Source organism: Dendrobates tinctorius, unplaced genomic scaffold (genome assembly GCF_039654945.1).
Source record: "Dendrobates tinctorius isolate UK_male_01 unplaced genomic scaffold, ASM3965494v1 ptg000020l, whole genome shotgun sequence".
In the NCBI taxonomy this organism is placed as follows: Eukaryota; Metazoa; Chordata; class Amphibia; order Anura; family Dendrobatidae; genus Dendrobates; species Dendrobates tinctorius.
The window spans coordinates 42310450-42323816 of NW_027361688.1; the positions used below are offsets into that span (position 1 = coordinate 42310450).

A 13367-nucleotide genomic window follows, 5' to 3' on the forward strand; every position below is an offset into this window, starting at 1 on the left:
ATGTGTAAAAAGGGTGATGTGATCAAAATACTCATTTGCCTAATAATTCTGCACACAGTGTAGATATACACTGCGTGAAGCATCACCTGTGATTGTTAACCTGACCTGTTAATTGCAGCGTCAAACTCATAAAAACACGCCGGCAGGGGGTATATTATTCAGTGCAATCATCGGTGCGCCCGTGACGTGATCACCGATCGCTAATCGGTTGCTAAGACAGTAGAGGGTCAATTGAAAACCTCCATACTTGTCAATACAGAGCTCCCTAGCACAAGCGACTAGATGATCTCAGCTTAAAATGCCCTAAGAGGTCTAAAAAGTAAAGTAAAAAGTATAAAAAAATGTTTTACAAAATATGAAAAAAAATAAAAAAAAACTTGAAAGTTCAAATCACCTCACTTTTCTCGCATTAAAATTAAAGATAAAACAAAAATATGCATATGTGGTATCAATGCATTCAGAAAAGGCCAATATATCAAAATGTAAAAATAATTAACCCAATCAATAAACACTATAAAGAGAAAAAAATTCAAGACCCCAAAACTACATTATTTTGATTGCCGCCCACGTTCAGCCACTGCTCGGCTCTTCCTGCTGCCTTGTGGTCGGAACATGCCACTGCTGGGACCCATATGGATGCGTGAGCGGTAGCGCTCTGAGCAGGGGCAGTGATGGGCTGCTGTGCCCCTGACATCTACTCAGCAGGTGTGTGCTGCTTGACCGGGTCTCCCAGAATGCAAGAACACCTGATCACCCAAATGAAAACATCAAACAATCTCCTCCAGTGTCAGAAACTACCTGTACAGTTTGAGGTACCAGGATGCAAAGCACCAGTCGAAAAATCCCATGCTTGGATTGTAGGAATAACTTCTGCACCACGTGTGTAGCACAGTTACACGACGGCCTTTGTCAGCTGTGCTGGAGGATACACTCCACTTCTTTCACCTGAGAGGAGTTACTCAAGCTAAAGGATCTTCAGGACTATTTATCGATGAGAGATATACCCACAGTCTTGTACCGAGAGAAAGAAGACCTGGTGCAGCTTGTATTGACTCTAAGGCCTGCTTCCCTATTCAGACGTGTTGAATATTAAATTGTTTCCATCCAATCAGAACAGCCAAATGACGGGTTCAACGGAAATGCAGACAAATCAAGACATTCCAATAGCAAACCAAAAAGTATCTTCAACATCAAAAGACCACCCGCAAGTAGTGACAAATGACCCACCTGAAGATGAGGACGACTCCACGGACTCAGAAGAACTGCTCGTGCCTGGAAGAAGGAGAGCCTCCCTCTCTGATATCAGCAAGCTGAATGACAATCCTATGAAAAAGTCTAGTTATTCGAATTTTACATCTATCCAAAAATGGTGTCGTCATAATCGTGCTAATAAGAAGAATCATATTGTGAGGTCATTTTTACCGCAAAATATACACCATTAAAAAAATTTCCAAAAACTATTTCAGAATTGCATTATTTTATACAATTTAAGCACGCTTGGAATTTTTTTCCTCATTTTTCAGTACATTTTTTGGTAAAATGAATTAGCTCAGTTAGTCAAGTGTAAATTGAGTTATCCATCCTGCAAATCAGACTTACACCCTACTGAACATCTTAGGCAAGGTTCCCATCACATTTTTACTTTTACGTTCAGCGTTTCCGTGAAGGCTTATTTCCAAACCTACACAAAACAGGATTTGTACAAAGGGTCGTTGACTACTATGATTCAGCCAAAGTCACAGTGTGCTCTGTCGAACATCATTTTCAGCCATGCACACCTAGTTGAAATGGGAAACAAGAGGTAGTTGACATGCCCGAATCCTGTTTTGCGGAGGTTCGGAAGTAACCCTAACGGAGACACTTAACATAAGGCAAGACATGGTGGTGAACCTTGCCTGAAAGATAGAACCAGGCATTCTTATACAGTTGTGGCCAAAAGTATTGACACCCCTGCAATTCTGTCAGATAATACTGTTTCTTCCTGAAAATGATTGCAAACACAAATTCTATGGTATTATTATCTTCATTTAATTTGTCTTAAATGAAAAAACACAAAAGAGAATGAAGAAAAAAGCAAAACATTGATCATTTCACACAAAACTCCAAAAATGGGCCAGACAAAAGTATTGGCACCCTCAGCCTAATACTTGGTTGCACAACCTTTAGCCAAAATAACTGCGACCAACCGCTTCCGGTAACCATCCATGAGTTTCTTACAATGTCCTGCTGGAATTTTAGACCATTCTTCTTTGGCAAACTGCTCCAGGTCCCTGATATTTGAAGGGTGCCTTCTCCAAACTGCCATTTTTAGATCTCTCCACAGGTGTTCTATGGGATTCAGGTCTGGACTCATTGCTGGCCACCTTAGAAGTCTCCAGTGCTTTCTCTCAAACCATTTTCTAGTGCTTTTTGAAGTGTGTTTTGGGTCATTGTCCTGCTGGAAGACCCAAGACCTCTGAGGGAGACCCTGCTTTCTCACACTGGGCCCTACATTATGCTGCAAAATTTGTTGGTAGTCTTCAGACTTCATAATGCCATGCACACGGTCAAGAAGTCCAGTGCCAGAGGCAGCAAAGCAACCCCAAAACATCAGGGAACCTCCGCCATTTTTGACTGTAGGGACCGTGTTCTTTTCTTTGAATGCCTCTTTTTTTTCTCCTTTAAGCTCTATGTTGATACCTTTGCCCAAAAAGCTCTACTTTTGTCTCATCTGACTAGAGAATATTCTTCCAAAACGTTTTAGGCTTTTTCAGGTAAGTTTTGGCAAACTCTAGCCTGGCTTTTTTATGTCTCGGGGTAAGAAGTGGGGTCTTCCTGGGTCTCCTACCATACAGTCCCTTTTCATTCAGACGCCGACGGATAGTACGGGTTGACACTGTTGTACCCTCGGACTGCAGGGCAGCTTGAACTTGTTTGGATGTTAGTCGAGGTTCTTTATCCAACATCCGCACAATCTTGCATTGAAATCTCTTGTCAATTTTTCTTTTCCGTCCACATCTAGGGAGGTTAGCCACAGTGCCATGGGCTTTAAACTTCTTGATGACACTGCGCACGGTAGACACAGGAACATTCAGGTCTTTGAAGATGGACTTGTAGCCTTGAGATTGCTCATACTTCCTCACAATTGGGTTTCTCAAGTCCTCAGACAGTTCTTTGGTCTTCTTTCTTTTCTCCATGCTCAATGTGGTACACACAAGGTCACAGGACAGAAGTTGAGTCAACTTTAATCCATGTCAACTGGCTGCAAGTGTGATTTAGTTATTGCCAACACCTGTTAGGTGCCACAGGTAAGTTACAGGTGCTGTTAATTACACAAATTAGAGAAGCATCACATGATTTTTCGAACAGTGCCAATACTTTTGTCCACCCTCTTTTTTATGTTTGGTGTGGAATTATATCCAATTTGGCTTTAGGACAATTCTTTTTGTGTTTTTTCATTTAAGACAAATTAAATGAAGATAATAATACCAAAGAATTTGTGTTTGCAATCATTTTCAGGAAGAAACTGAGTATTATCTGACAGAATTGCAGGGGTGTCAATACTTTTGGCCACAACTGTACCTCTGGATTATATCATTTTAATATTTACTATGACTTTGGTGAGTTTGTGCAATTAAAGGTGTTGTCTGGATATTTATAGCATAGGTCATCAATTTAAAATCAGTGGACGTCTGACTCCCAGCGCTCTCACCAATCAGATTTTATTAGCTCTGGCAGCGAGAATAGGAGCAAATTTGCCCGTCTCGCTCGGAGCAGATTGTTGGGAGTGCAAGGTGGGCGACCTCCACTGATCTGATATTGATTATCTATCAAAAGGATAGATATCAGTTATAAATGCCCAGATAATCCTTTTAAGATATATTGTATGAGAATTATTGTGAATGAGCGGAGACACTCTCCGACGGCACAAAAGCTTATGGGTTGTAATCAGTACTGTCACAAATCAAAACCAATAATCCACAAAGGAAATTTCCAATTCTTGGACATCACCAGAATATATATCAGGATAAAATGAAATTACTGGAAGGATATTCAGCAGTAGATGTTTGATTATCACACTTTGGATCTTGCCTTATGTACAAAAACAGATTTATTTGGTTTTTAATCATATTTTCTATTAGAAATGAGCAAATTTATTCCAGAAGAACTGAATTATCCTCAAATTATACAAACAATCATATTCCCAAGAATAAATACTTTTGCAATTCACTCTATGAATTTGGCAAAATTGTGGCCTGGAGTGGGTGTCATTTTGCTGAATGATGCAAGTGCAGTCGAACGCTTAACGCCTTACCTATCAGCCGTACATGTACAGCACAAGTTAGTAACAGGTTTTTGGAGCAGGCTCACGAGGTGAGCTTGCCCGATACCCAACAAGTAAAGCCTGTGTGTTACAACCGGGTCCTTCCCAATAACAGTCACAGGTGGGGCTAACCTCGTGATTGTTAACCTGTTAAATGCCACTTTCAAACTAACAGAGCGCCAGTATAAGGTTTGTTATTCTACACACCCATGGACACTCCCGTGATGTGACAAAGGGGTGCCTATGGGTTACTATGACAGCCGGGGGTCTGTTGAAGACCTACATGCTTATCATCATGGAGCTACCTTGAAACCCAGCCTATGGTCGGGCTGTAAAAGAAGCCATTATTTTTAACCCCTTCATGACAGGAATTATTTTTGGTTTTGCATTTTTTCATTTTTTGCTCCCCTTCTTCTCAGAGCCTCAGAACCATAACTTTTTTATTTTTCTGTCAATATGGCTTTGTGAGGGCTTGTTTTTTGAGAGACAAGTTGTACCTTTGCAAGACATCATTGGTTTTAAAAATTACAAGTGCGATGAAATTGTAAAAAAGTGCAATCCCACACTTAATTTTTGTTTGGCTTTTTTTTACTAGGTTCACTAAATGCTTAAACTGACCAGCCATTATGATTCTCCAGGTCATTACGAGTTTAAAGACACCAAACATATCTAGGTTCTTTTTTATCTAAGTGGTGAAAAAAATTCCAAACTTTGTCAAAAAAAGAAAAAAAAATTGCGCCATTTTCCGATACCTGTAGCATCACAATTTTTCATGATCTCGTGTTTGATGGTGGCTTATTTTTTGCATGCCGAGCTGACGTTTTTAATAACACCATTTTGGTGCAGCTGCAATCTTTTAGTCACTCGTTATTGCATTTTAATGCAATGTCGTGGTGACCAAAAAAACATAATTCTGACGTTTTGAATTTTTTCTTGCTACACCAGTTAGTGATCAGGTTAATAATTTTTTATTGATAGATCAGGCGATTATTAATGCCGTGATACCAAATATGTGTATGTTTGATTTTTAAATTGTTTCAATTTGAATGGGGCGAAAGAGGGGTGATTTGAACTTTTATATTGTATTTATGTTTTTATATTTTTAAAAACTTTTTTTACTTTCGGCATGCTTCAATTGTCTCCATGGGAGACTAGAAGCGGCCATAACCCGATCGCCTCTGCTACATACAGGCGATGATCAGATCACCTGTATGTAGTAGATTTACTGACTTACTATAAGCGCTGACCACCAGATGGCCCCCATAGCAATCCAGCAGTGACAACCATAGAGGTCTCCAGGAGACCACCAGTTGTCATGCCAACCCACTGGTGATTTCCGGCCCGATGGCTGGATGCACTTGTTAAATGCAGCTGTCAGAGTTTGACAGTGGCATTAAACGGGTTAATAGCCGCGAGAGGATCGTGATTCCACCCGCGGCTATTCCGGGCAAAAAATCAGCTGACATGTCCCGGGAAAGATGTGGGCTCACTGCCAGAGCCCACGTCAAAGGAAGGGTGTCCGATGTGGGCACACTATTATGCCCAACGACGGAAAGGGGTTAATATATGCAGTAATACTATGGTATTACTGTATATACGGTAGCACAAGTAATCGCATGATCACAGATTCAAGTCCCCTAAGGGGACTACCAAATACAATGCAAACAGTTAAAAAAATAAATAAATAAAAAAATAAAGTTAATAAAAATTTTAAAAATACACATACATGGTATCGCCAAGTCCAGAAAAGTCTGATCTATCAAAATATAAACATAATTGCCCTAATCCAATTGGTAAACAGAAAATAATTAAAAATGCTAAAATTGCAGGTTTTTTGGTCAGTACAATACCACAAAAATGCTGTAAGAAGCAATGAAAATGTCATATCTATTCCAAAATGGTACCAATAAAAAAAGCAAGCCCTTGTACAACTATGGACAGAAAAATGAAAAAGTTATGGCTCTTGCAAATGTGGAGGAAAAAATAAAATTGAAAAAAAAACAAAAACGGAAATTGGTCATGTCGGGAATGGAATAAACATTTTTTTAATAATATTACTAACCTCACCACTAGTGTTGAGCATTCCGATACCGCAAGTATCGGGTATCGGCCGATACTTGCTGTATCGGAATTCCGATACCGACTTCCGATATTTTTTCAATATCGGAATTCGGCATCGGAATCGGAAGTTCAAAGTTGATTGACAGACTGACGTCATCATGATGCGCGGTGTGTGCGCATCATGATGCGCCGTCATTTCGGGCCTTCCGGGGGTCTCTGCCGGCCTGCCGGGGGGCTGTGCCGGCCTGCCGGGGGGCTGTGTGGGCCTGCCGGGGGGCTGTGTGGACTGCCCGGGGTCTGTACCGGCCTGCCGGGGGGCTGTGCCGGCCTGCCGGTGGTCTGTGCACCATGTGGGGGTCTGTACCGGCCTGCCGGGGGGCTGTGCCGGCCTGCCGGTGGTCTGTGCACCCTGTGGGGGTCTGTACCGGCCTGCCGGGGGGCTGTGCCGGCCTGCCGGTGGTCTGTGCACCCTGTGGGGGTCTGTACCGGCCTGCCGGGGGGCTGTGCCGGCCTGCCGGGGGGCTGTGCTGATGTCCGGGGGTCTGTGCAAGCATCGTCCGATGGGACTACAAGTCCCATCGGGCGATGCCTGCTACCATGACAGTGATTGACACATTAGCCAATGATGGGACAGTAGTAGTCCCATCATCCGGCTAATGTGTTAAATGTTAAAAAAAAAAAAAAAAAAAAAAAGAAAAAAATACTACATACATACTACATGCATGCTACATACATACTACATGCTACATATATACTACATATATACTACATACATACTACATACATGCTACATACATACTACATGCATGCTACATACATGCTACATACAGTGGGGAAAAAAAGTATTTAGTCAGTCAGCAATAGTGCAAGTTCCACCACTTAAAAAGATGAGAGGCGTCTGTAATTTACATCATAGGTAGACCTCAACTATGGGAGACAAACTGAGAAAAAAAAATCCAGAAAATCACATTGTCTGTTTTTTTTTCATTTTATTTGCATATTATGGTGGAAAATAAGTATTTGGTCAGAAACAAAATTTCATCTCAATACTTTGTGATATATCCTTTGTTGGCAATGACAGAGGTCAAACGTTTTCTGTAAGTCTTCACAAGGTTGCCACACACTGTTGTTGGTATGTTGGCCCATTCCTACATGCAGATCTCCTCTAGAGCAGTGATGTTTTTGGCTTTTCGCTTGGCAACACGGACTTTCAACTCCCTCCAAAGGTTTTCTATAGGGTTGAGATCTGGAGACTGGCTAGGCCACTCCAGGACCTTGAAATGCTTCTTACGAAGCCACTCCTTTGTTGCCCTGGCGGTGTGCTTTGGATCATTGTCATGTTGAAAGACCCAGCCACGTTTCATCTTCAATGCCCTTGCTGATGGAAGGAGGTTTGCACTCAAAATCTCACGATACATGGCCCCATTCATTCTTTCATGTACCCGGATCAGTCGTCCTGGCCCCTTTGCAGAGAAACAGCCCCAAAGCATGATGTTTCCACCACCATGCTTTACAGTAGGTATGGTGTTTGATGGATGCAACTCAGTATTCTTTTTCCTCCAAACACGACAAGTTGTGTTTCTACCAAACAGTTCCAGTTTGGTTTCATCAGACCATAGGACATTCTCCCAAAACTCCTCTGGATCATCCAAATGCTCTCTAGCAAACTTCAGACGGGCCCGGACATGTACAGGCTTAAGCAGTGGGACACGTCTGGCACTGCAGAATCTGAGTCCATGGTGGCGTAGTGTGTTACTTATGGTAGGCCTTGTTACATTGGTCCCAGCTCTCTGCAGTTCATTCACTAGGTCCCCCCGCGTGGTTCTGGGATTTTTGCTCACCGTTCTTGTGATTATTCTGACCCCACGGGGTGGGATTTTGCGTGGAGTACCAGATCGAGGGAGATTATCAGTGGTCTTGTATGTCTTCCATTTTCTAATTATTGCTCCCACAGTTGATTTCTTCACTCCAAGCTGGTTGGCTATTGCAGATTCAGTCTTCCCAGCCTGGTGCAGGGCTACAATTTTGTTTCTGGTGTCCTTTGACAGCTCTTTGGTCTTCACCATAGTGGAGTTTGGAGTCAGACTGTTTGAGGGTGTGCACAGGTGTCTTTTTATACTGATAACAAGTTTAAACAGGTGCCATTACTACAGGTAATGAGTGGAGGAAAGAGGAGACTCTTAAAGAAGAAGTTACAGGTCTGTGAGAGCCAGAAATCTTGATTGCTTGTTTCTGACCAAATACTTATTTTCCACCATAATATGCAAATAAAATGAAAAAAAAACAGACAATGTGATTTTCTGGATTTTTTTTCTCAGTTTGTCTCCCATAGTTGAGGTCTACCTATGATGTAAATTACAGACGCCTCTCATCTTTTTAAATGGTGGAACTTGCACTATTGCTGACTGACTAAATACTTTTTTTCCCCACTGTACATACTACATGCATGCTACATACATACTACATGCTACATACATACTACATATATACTACATACATACTACATACATGCTACATACATACTGCATGCTACATACATACTACATACATACTACATACATACTACATGCATGCTACATACATACTACATATATACTACATGCATGCTACATACATACTACATGCTACATACATACTACATATATACTACATACATACTACATACATGCTACATACATACTGCATGCTACATACATACTACATACATACTACATACATACTACATGCATGCTACATACATACTACATGCATGCTACATACATACTACATGCATGCTACATGCATGCTACATACATACTACATGCTACATACATACCACATACATACTACATACATACTACATACTACATATATACTACATGCATGCTACATACATACTACATGCTACATACATACCACATACATACTACATACATACTACATGCTACATACATACTACATATATACTACATGCATGCTACATACATACTACATGCTACATACATACCACATACATACTACATACATACTACATACATACTACATATATACTACATGCATGCTACATACATACTACATGCTACATACATACCACATACATACTACATACATGCTACATATATACTACATGCATGCTACATACATACTACATATATACTACATGCATGCTACATACATACTACATGCTACATGCATGCTACATACATACTACATACATACTACATGCTACATACATACCACATATATACTACATACATACAATACATTCATACAATACATACATAGACATACAGTACATATAACATAGAGTAACATACTTACCAATACTTGTCACATTGTTCCCCGAAGCCATTGTCTTTTCCGGAATAAATATTAACATAACAAACCACAAAAATACTCACCCACGATCCGAAGCAGTCCACGAGTGTGTCCCACGACGATCTTGGGTAGAGAACTGCAGCATCAGATGATGCTGCCGTTCTCTACGGGCTGCAGGAATCCAATGACGGAAGGTAGGTATCCTTCCGCACTGTATTCCTCCGCCACTTAAAAAAAAAAAAGTCCCTAGTCTCACTTTATGCCATTGCTGCGTGGGAATTTCCCACACAGCAATGGCATAAAGTGAGACTAGGGACTTTTTTTTTTTTAAGTGGCGGAGGAATACAGTGCGGAAGGATACCTACTTTCCGTCATTGGATTCCTGCAGCCCGTAGAGAACGGCAGCATCATCTGATGCTGCAGTTCTCTACCCAAGATCGTCGTGGGACACACTCGTGGACTGCTTCGGATCGTGGGTGAGTATTTTTGTGGTTTGTTATGTTAATATTTATTCCGGAAAAGACAATGGCTTCGGGGAACAATGTGACAAGTATTGGTAAGTATGTTACTCTATGTTATATGTACTGTATGTCTATGTATGTATTGTATGAATGTATTGTATGTATGTAGTATATATGTGGTATGTATGTAGCATGTAGTATGTATGTAGTATGTATGTAGCATGCATGTAGCATGTAGTATGTATGTAGCATGCATGTAGTATATATGTAGTATGTATGTAGCATGCATGTAGTATATATGTAGCATGTATGTAGTATGTATGTGGTATGTATGTAGCATGTAGTATGTATGTAGCATGCATGTAGTATATATGTAGTATGTATGTAGCATGTAGTATGTATGTAGTATGTATGTAGTATGTATGTGGTATGTATGTAGCATGTAGTATGTATGTAGCATGCATGTAGTATATATGTAGTATGTATGTAGCATGTAGTATGTATGTAGTATGTATGTAGTATGTATGTGGTATGTATGTAGCATGTAGTATGTATGTAGCATGCATGTAGTATATATGTAGTATGTAGTATGTATGTGGTATGTATGTGGTATGTATGTAGCATGTAGTATGTATGTAGCATGCATGTAGAATGCATGTAGTATGTATGTAGCATGCATGTAGTATGTATGTAGCATGCATGTAGTATGTATGTAGTATGTATGTAGTATGTATGTAGCATGCAGTATGTATGTAGCATGTATGTAGTATGTATGTAGTATATATGTAGTATGTATGTAGCATGTAGTATGTATGTAGCATGCATGTAGTATATATGTAGTATGTATGTAGCATGCATGTAGTATGTATGTAGTATGTATGTAGTATGTATGTAGCATGCAGTATGTATGTAGCATGTATGTAGTATGTATGTAGTATATATGTAGTATGTATGTAGCATGTAGTATGTATGTAGCATGCATGTAGTATGTATGTAGCATGTAGTATGTATGTAGCATGCATGTAGTATGTATGTAGCATGTATGTAGTATGTATGTAGTATATATGTAGTATGTATGTTGCATGTAGTATTTATGTAGTATGAATGTAGCATGTATGTAGCATGTAGTATGAATGTAGCATGTATGTAGTATGCATGTTGTATGTATGTAGCATGTAATTTTTTTTTTTTTTTTTTTTTTTTTTTTTTTTTTTTTTTTTACATTTAACACATTAGCCGGATGATGGGACTACTACTGTCCCATCATTGGCTAATGTGTCAATCACTGTCATGGTAGCAGGCATCGCCCGATGGGACTTGTAGTCCCATCGGACGATGCCTGCACAGACCCCCAGAGCCTGCACAGACCACCGGCAGGCCGGCACAGCCCCCCGGCAGGCCGGCACAGCCCCCCAGAGCCTGCACAGCCCCCCCGGCAGGCCGGCACAGCCCCCCGGCAGGCCGGCACAGCCCCCCGGAGCCTGCACAGACCACCGGCAGGCCGGCACAGACCACCGGAGCCTGCACAGACCCCCTGGCAGGCCGGCACAGCCCCCCGAAAGGCCCGTACAGACCCCAGAGAGGCTGTACAAGGGCAGGAAAGGGTTTTTCTTATTCCGATACCGGAAGTCCCATAGACTTGAATGGGACTTCCGGTATCGGAATCGGCGATACCGATACTTTTTTTAAAGATCGGCCGATACCATCCGATACGATACTTTGAAGTATCGGACGGTATCGCTCAACTCTACTCACCACCCAATTGTCCAGCCCCTGTGACCCACTGCTCAGTGGTCTTCACCTCTTCTTTTCCCTTTTCCTCATCGCACTCATCCTTTTCGGACTCTTTACTCCAGGCCATTGCTTCCGGTTCTACTAGGCCCCTGACATCACTGCAAGCCACAGTTTGGAGTGATGATGAGTTCGCAGAAGACGGGAATGATGAGGGAGAGGAAAAAGATGGAGAATGTGGAGGACCTGATGGCTTCGGGGACAGCAGGAAAGGAGAGCAATGAGTGGAGAATTCTTTTTCTTTTCTACTTTTTTGTCTATTATACTAAGGAACATTCATAATAAGAAACACTGAATTTGCATTGAATAACTTCGCTGCAAAAGGAATTTCCCTGTAAAATCTGCACAATTTGGGGAATTCAAATCTTGGCAGATTCAATCACGTCTACATAGAATGCTTTTACCGAAAATGGGTCATGCATGTGCGACACATTTCTTTAGCATAGTTCCATCACCTGTTCTCTCTTTTACACTTGACGCTAAATGCATACAGATATGTGCCAAACACCTAAACCTTGTAAAATTTTGTGAACCAGAAAACTTAGTCAAATAATGACAATTCTGTGCTTGCATACATTGGCCCTGATTCACCAAGACTGGCGTTTTTGTATGCCTCCTATTGGAGCATTATAAAGAACACAACTTCCCATTATGAATTTGATGAGTGGAGTTCTAGATAAGCCTATCACAATCCACTATTTCCCCAATCCTGACACTTTTTCAGAGTTGAAGACAGTGACATTTTGCTAAATGTTTTTATAGTCCCATGATGCACAAAAATGTTGTGAGTTTTCAACGTTTTTTACACTAGGAGTCTGACGTAAAAGCGTTGATGAATCAAGGACTTAATATTTTTTCCAAAAGAAGAAATAGATGAGATTTTGAATATGACATTATGATATTGAAAGATGTGGTGTTTGAGTTATATTTCATATTAAGACATTTTCTGGACATAATTATATGTCATGCAACAATTTGAAACTCAGGAGATAAGGTGAATTACTTTTTTTGCATGGACTTCTGGTACAGGGAGATCAGTAACCAACTGACTCCGTTTAGCCCATAAGAAATGCAATAGTTGGGGGCCCTGTTGGAGATTTTCCATTGGGGACCACAATCTTCAAGTTACACCACTGGACAAAACAACAAGGTCAGTAAGCCAGGAGAAAACAATGGTTTCCCAAGAAGAACACACTACAGTGACCAATAAAATTACAAAATAAAAGCTATTACAAGAATGTCTGAATTGCAAGAAAATAGGGGGATAGGCACATCCAATTATAACAAATTCTTCAAGCTTTATTACAAATACATATCTTTCAAAATCCATACAGGAATGGTGTGGTACAGGAACCGCTCTGCCCTTTTCATTGAGCATTATCATTGGTATGTAACATCTAGCGTCTCACCATGCATTCACTAACATTTGTGATAGAATGGCTGGTTCTAAAGAG

The 13367-nt window shown here is 40.8% G+C and overlaps 1 pseudogene; it reads left to right on the plus strand.

Annotated features, from left to right (window-relative positions):
- Nucleotides 1-12137, plus strand: part of LOC141083178 (E3 ubiquitin-protein ligase rififylin-like) — a 34932-nt pseudogene extending 22795 nt beyond the window's left edge.
- The last annotated feature ends 1230 nt before the right edge of the window (nt 12138-13367 follow it).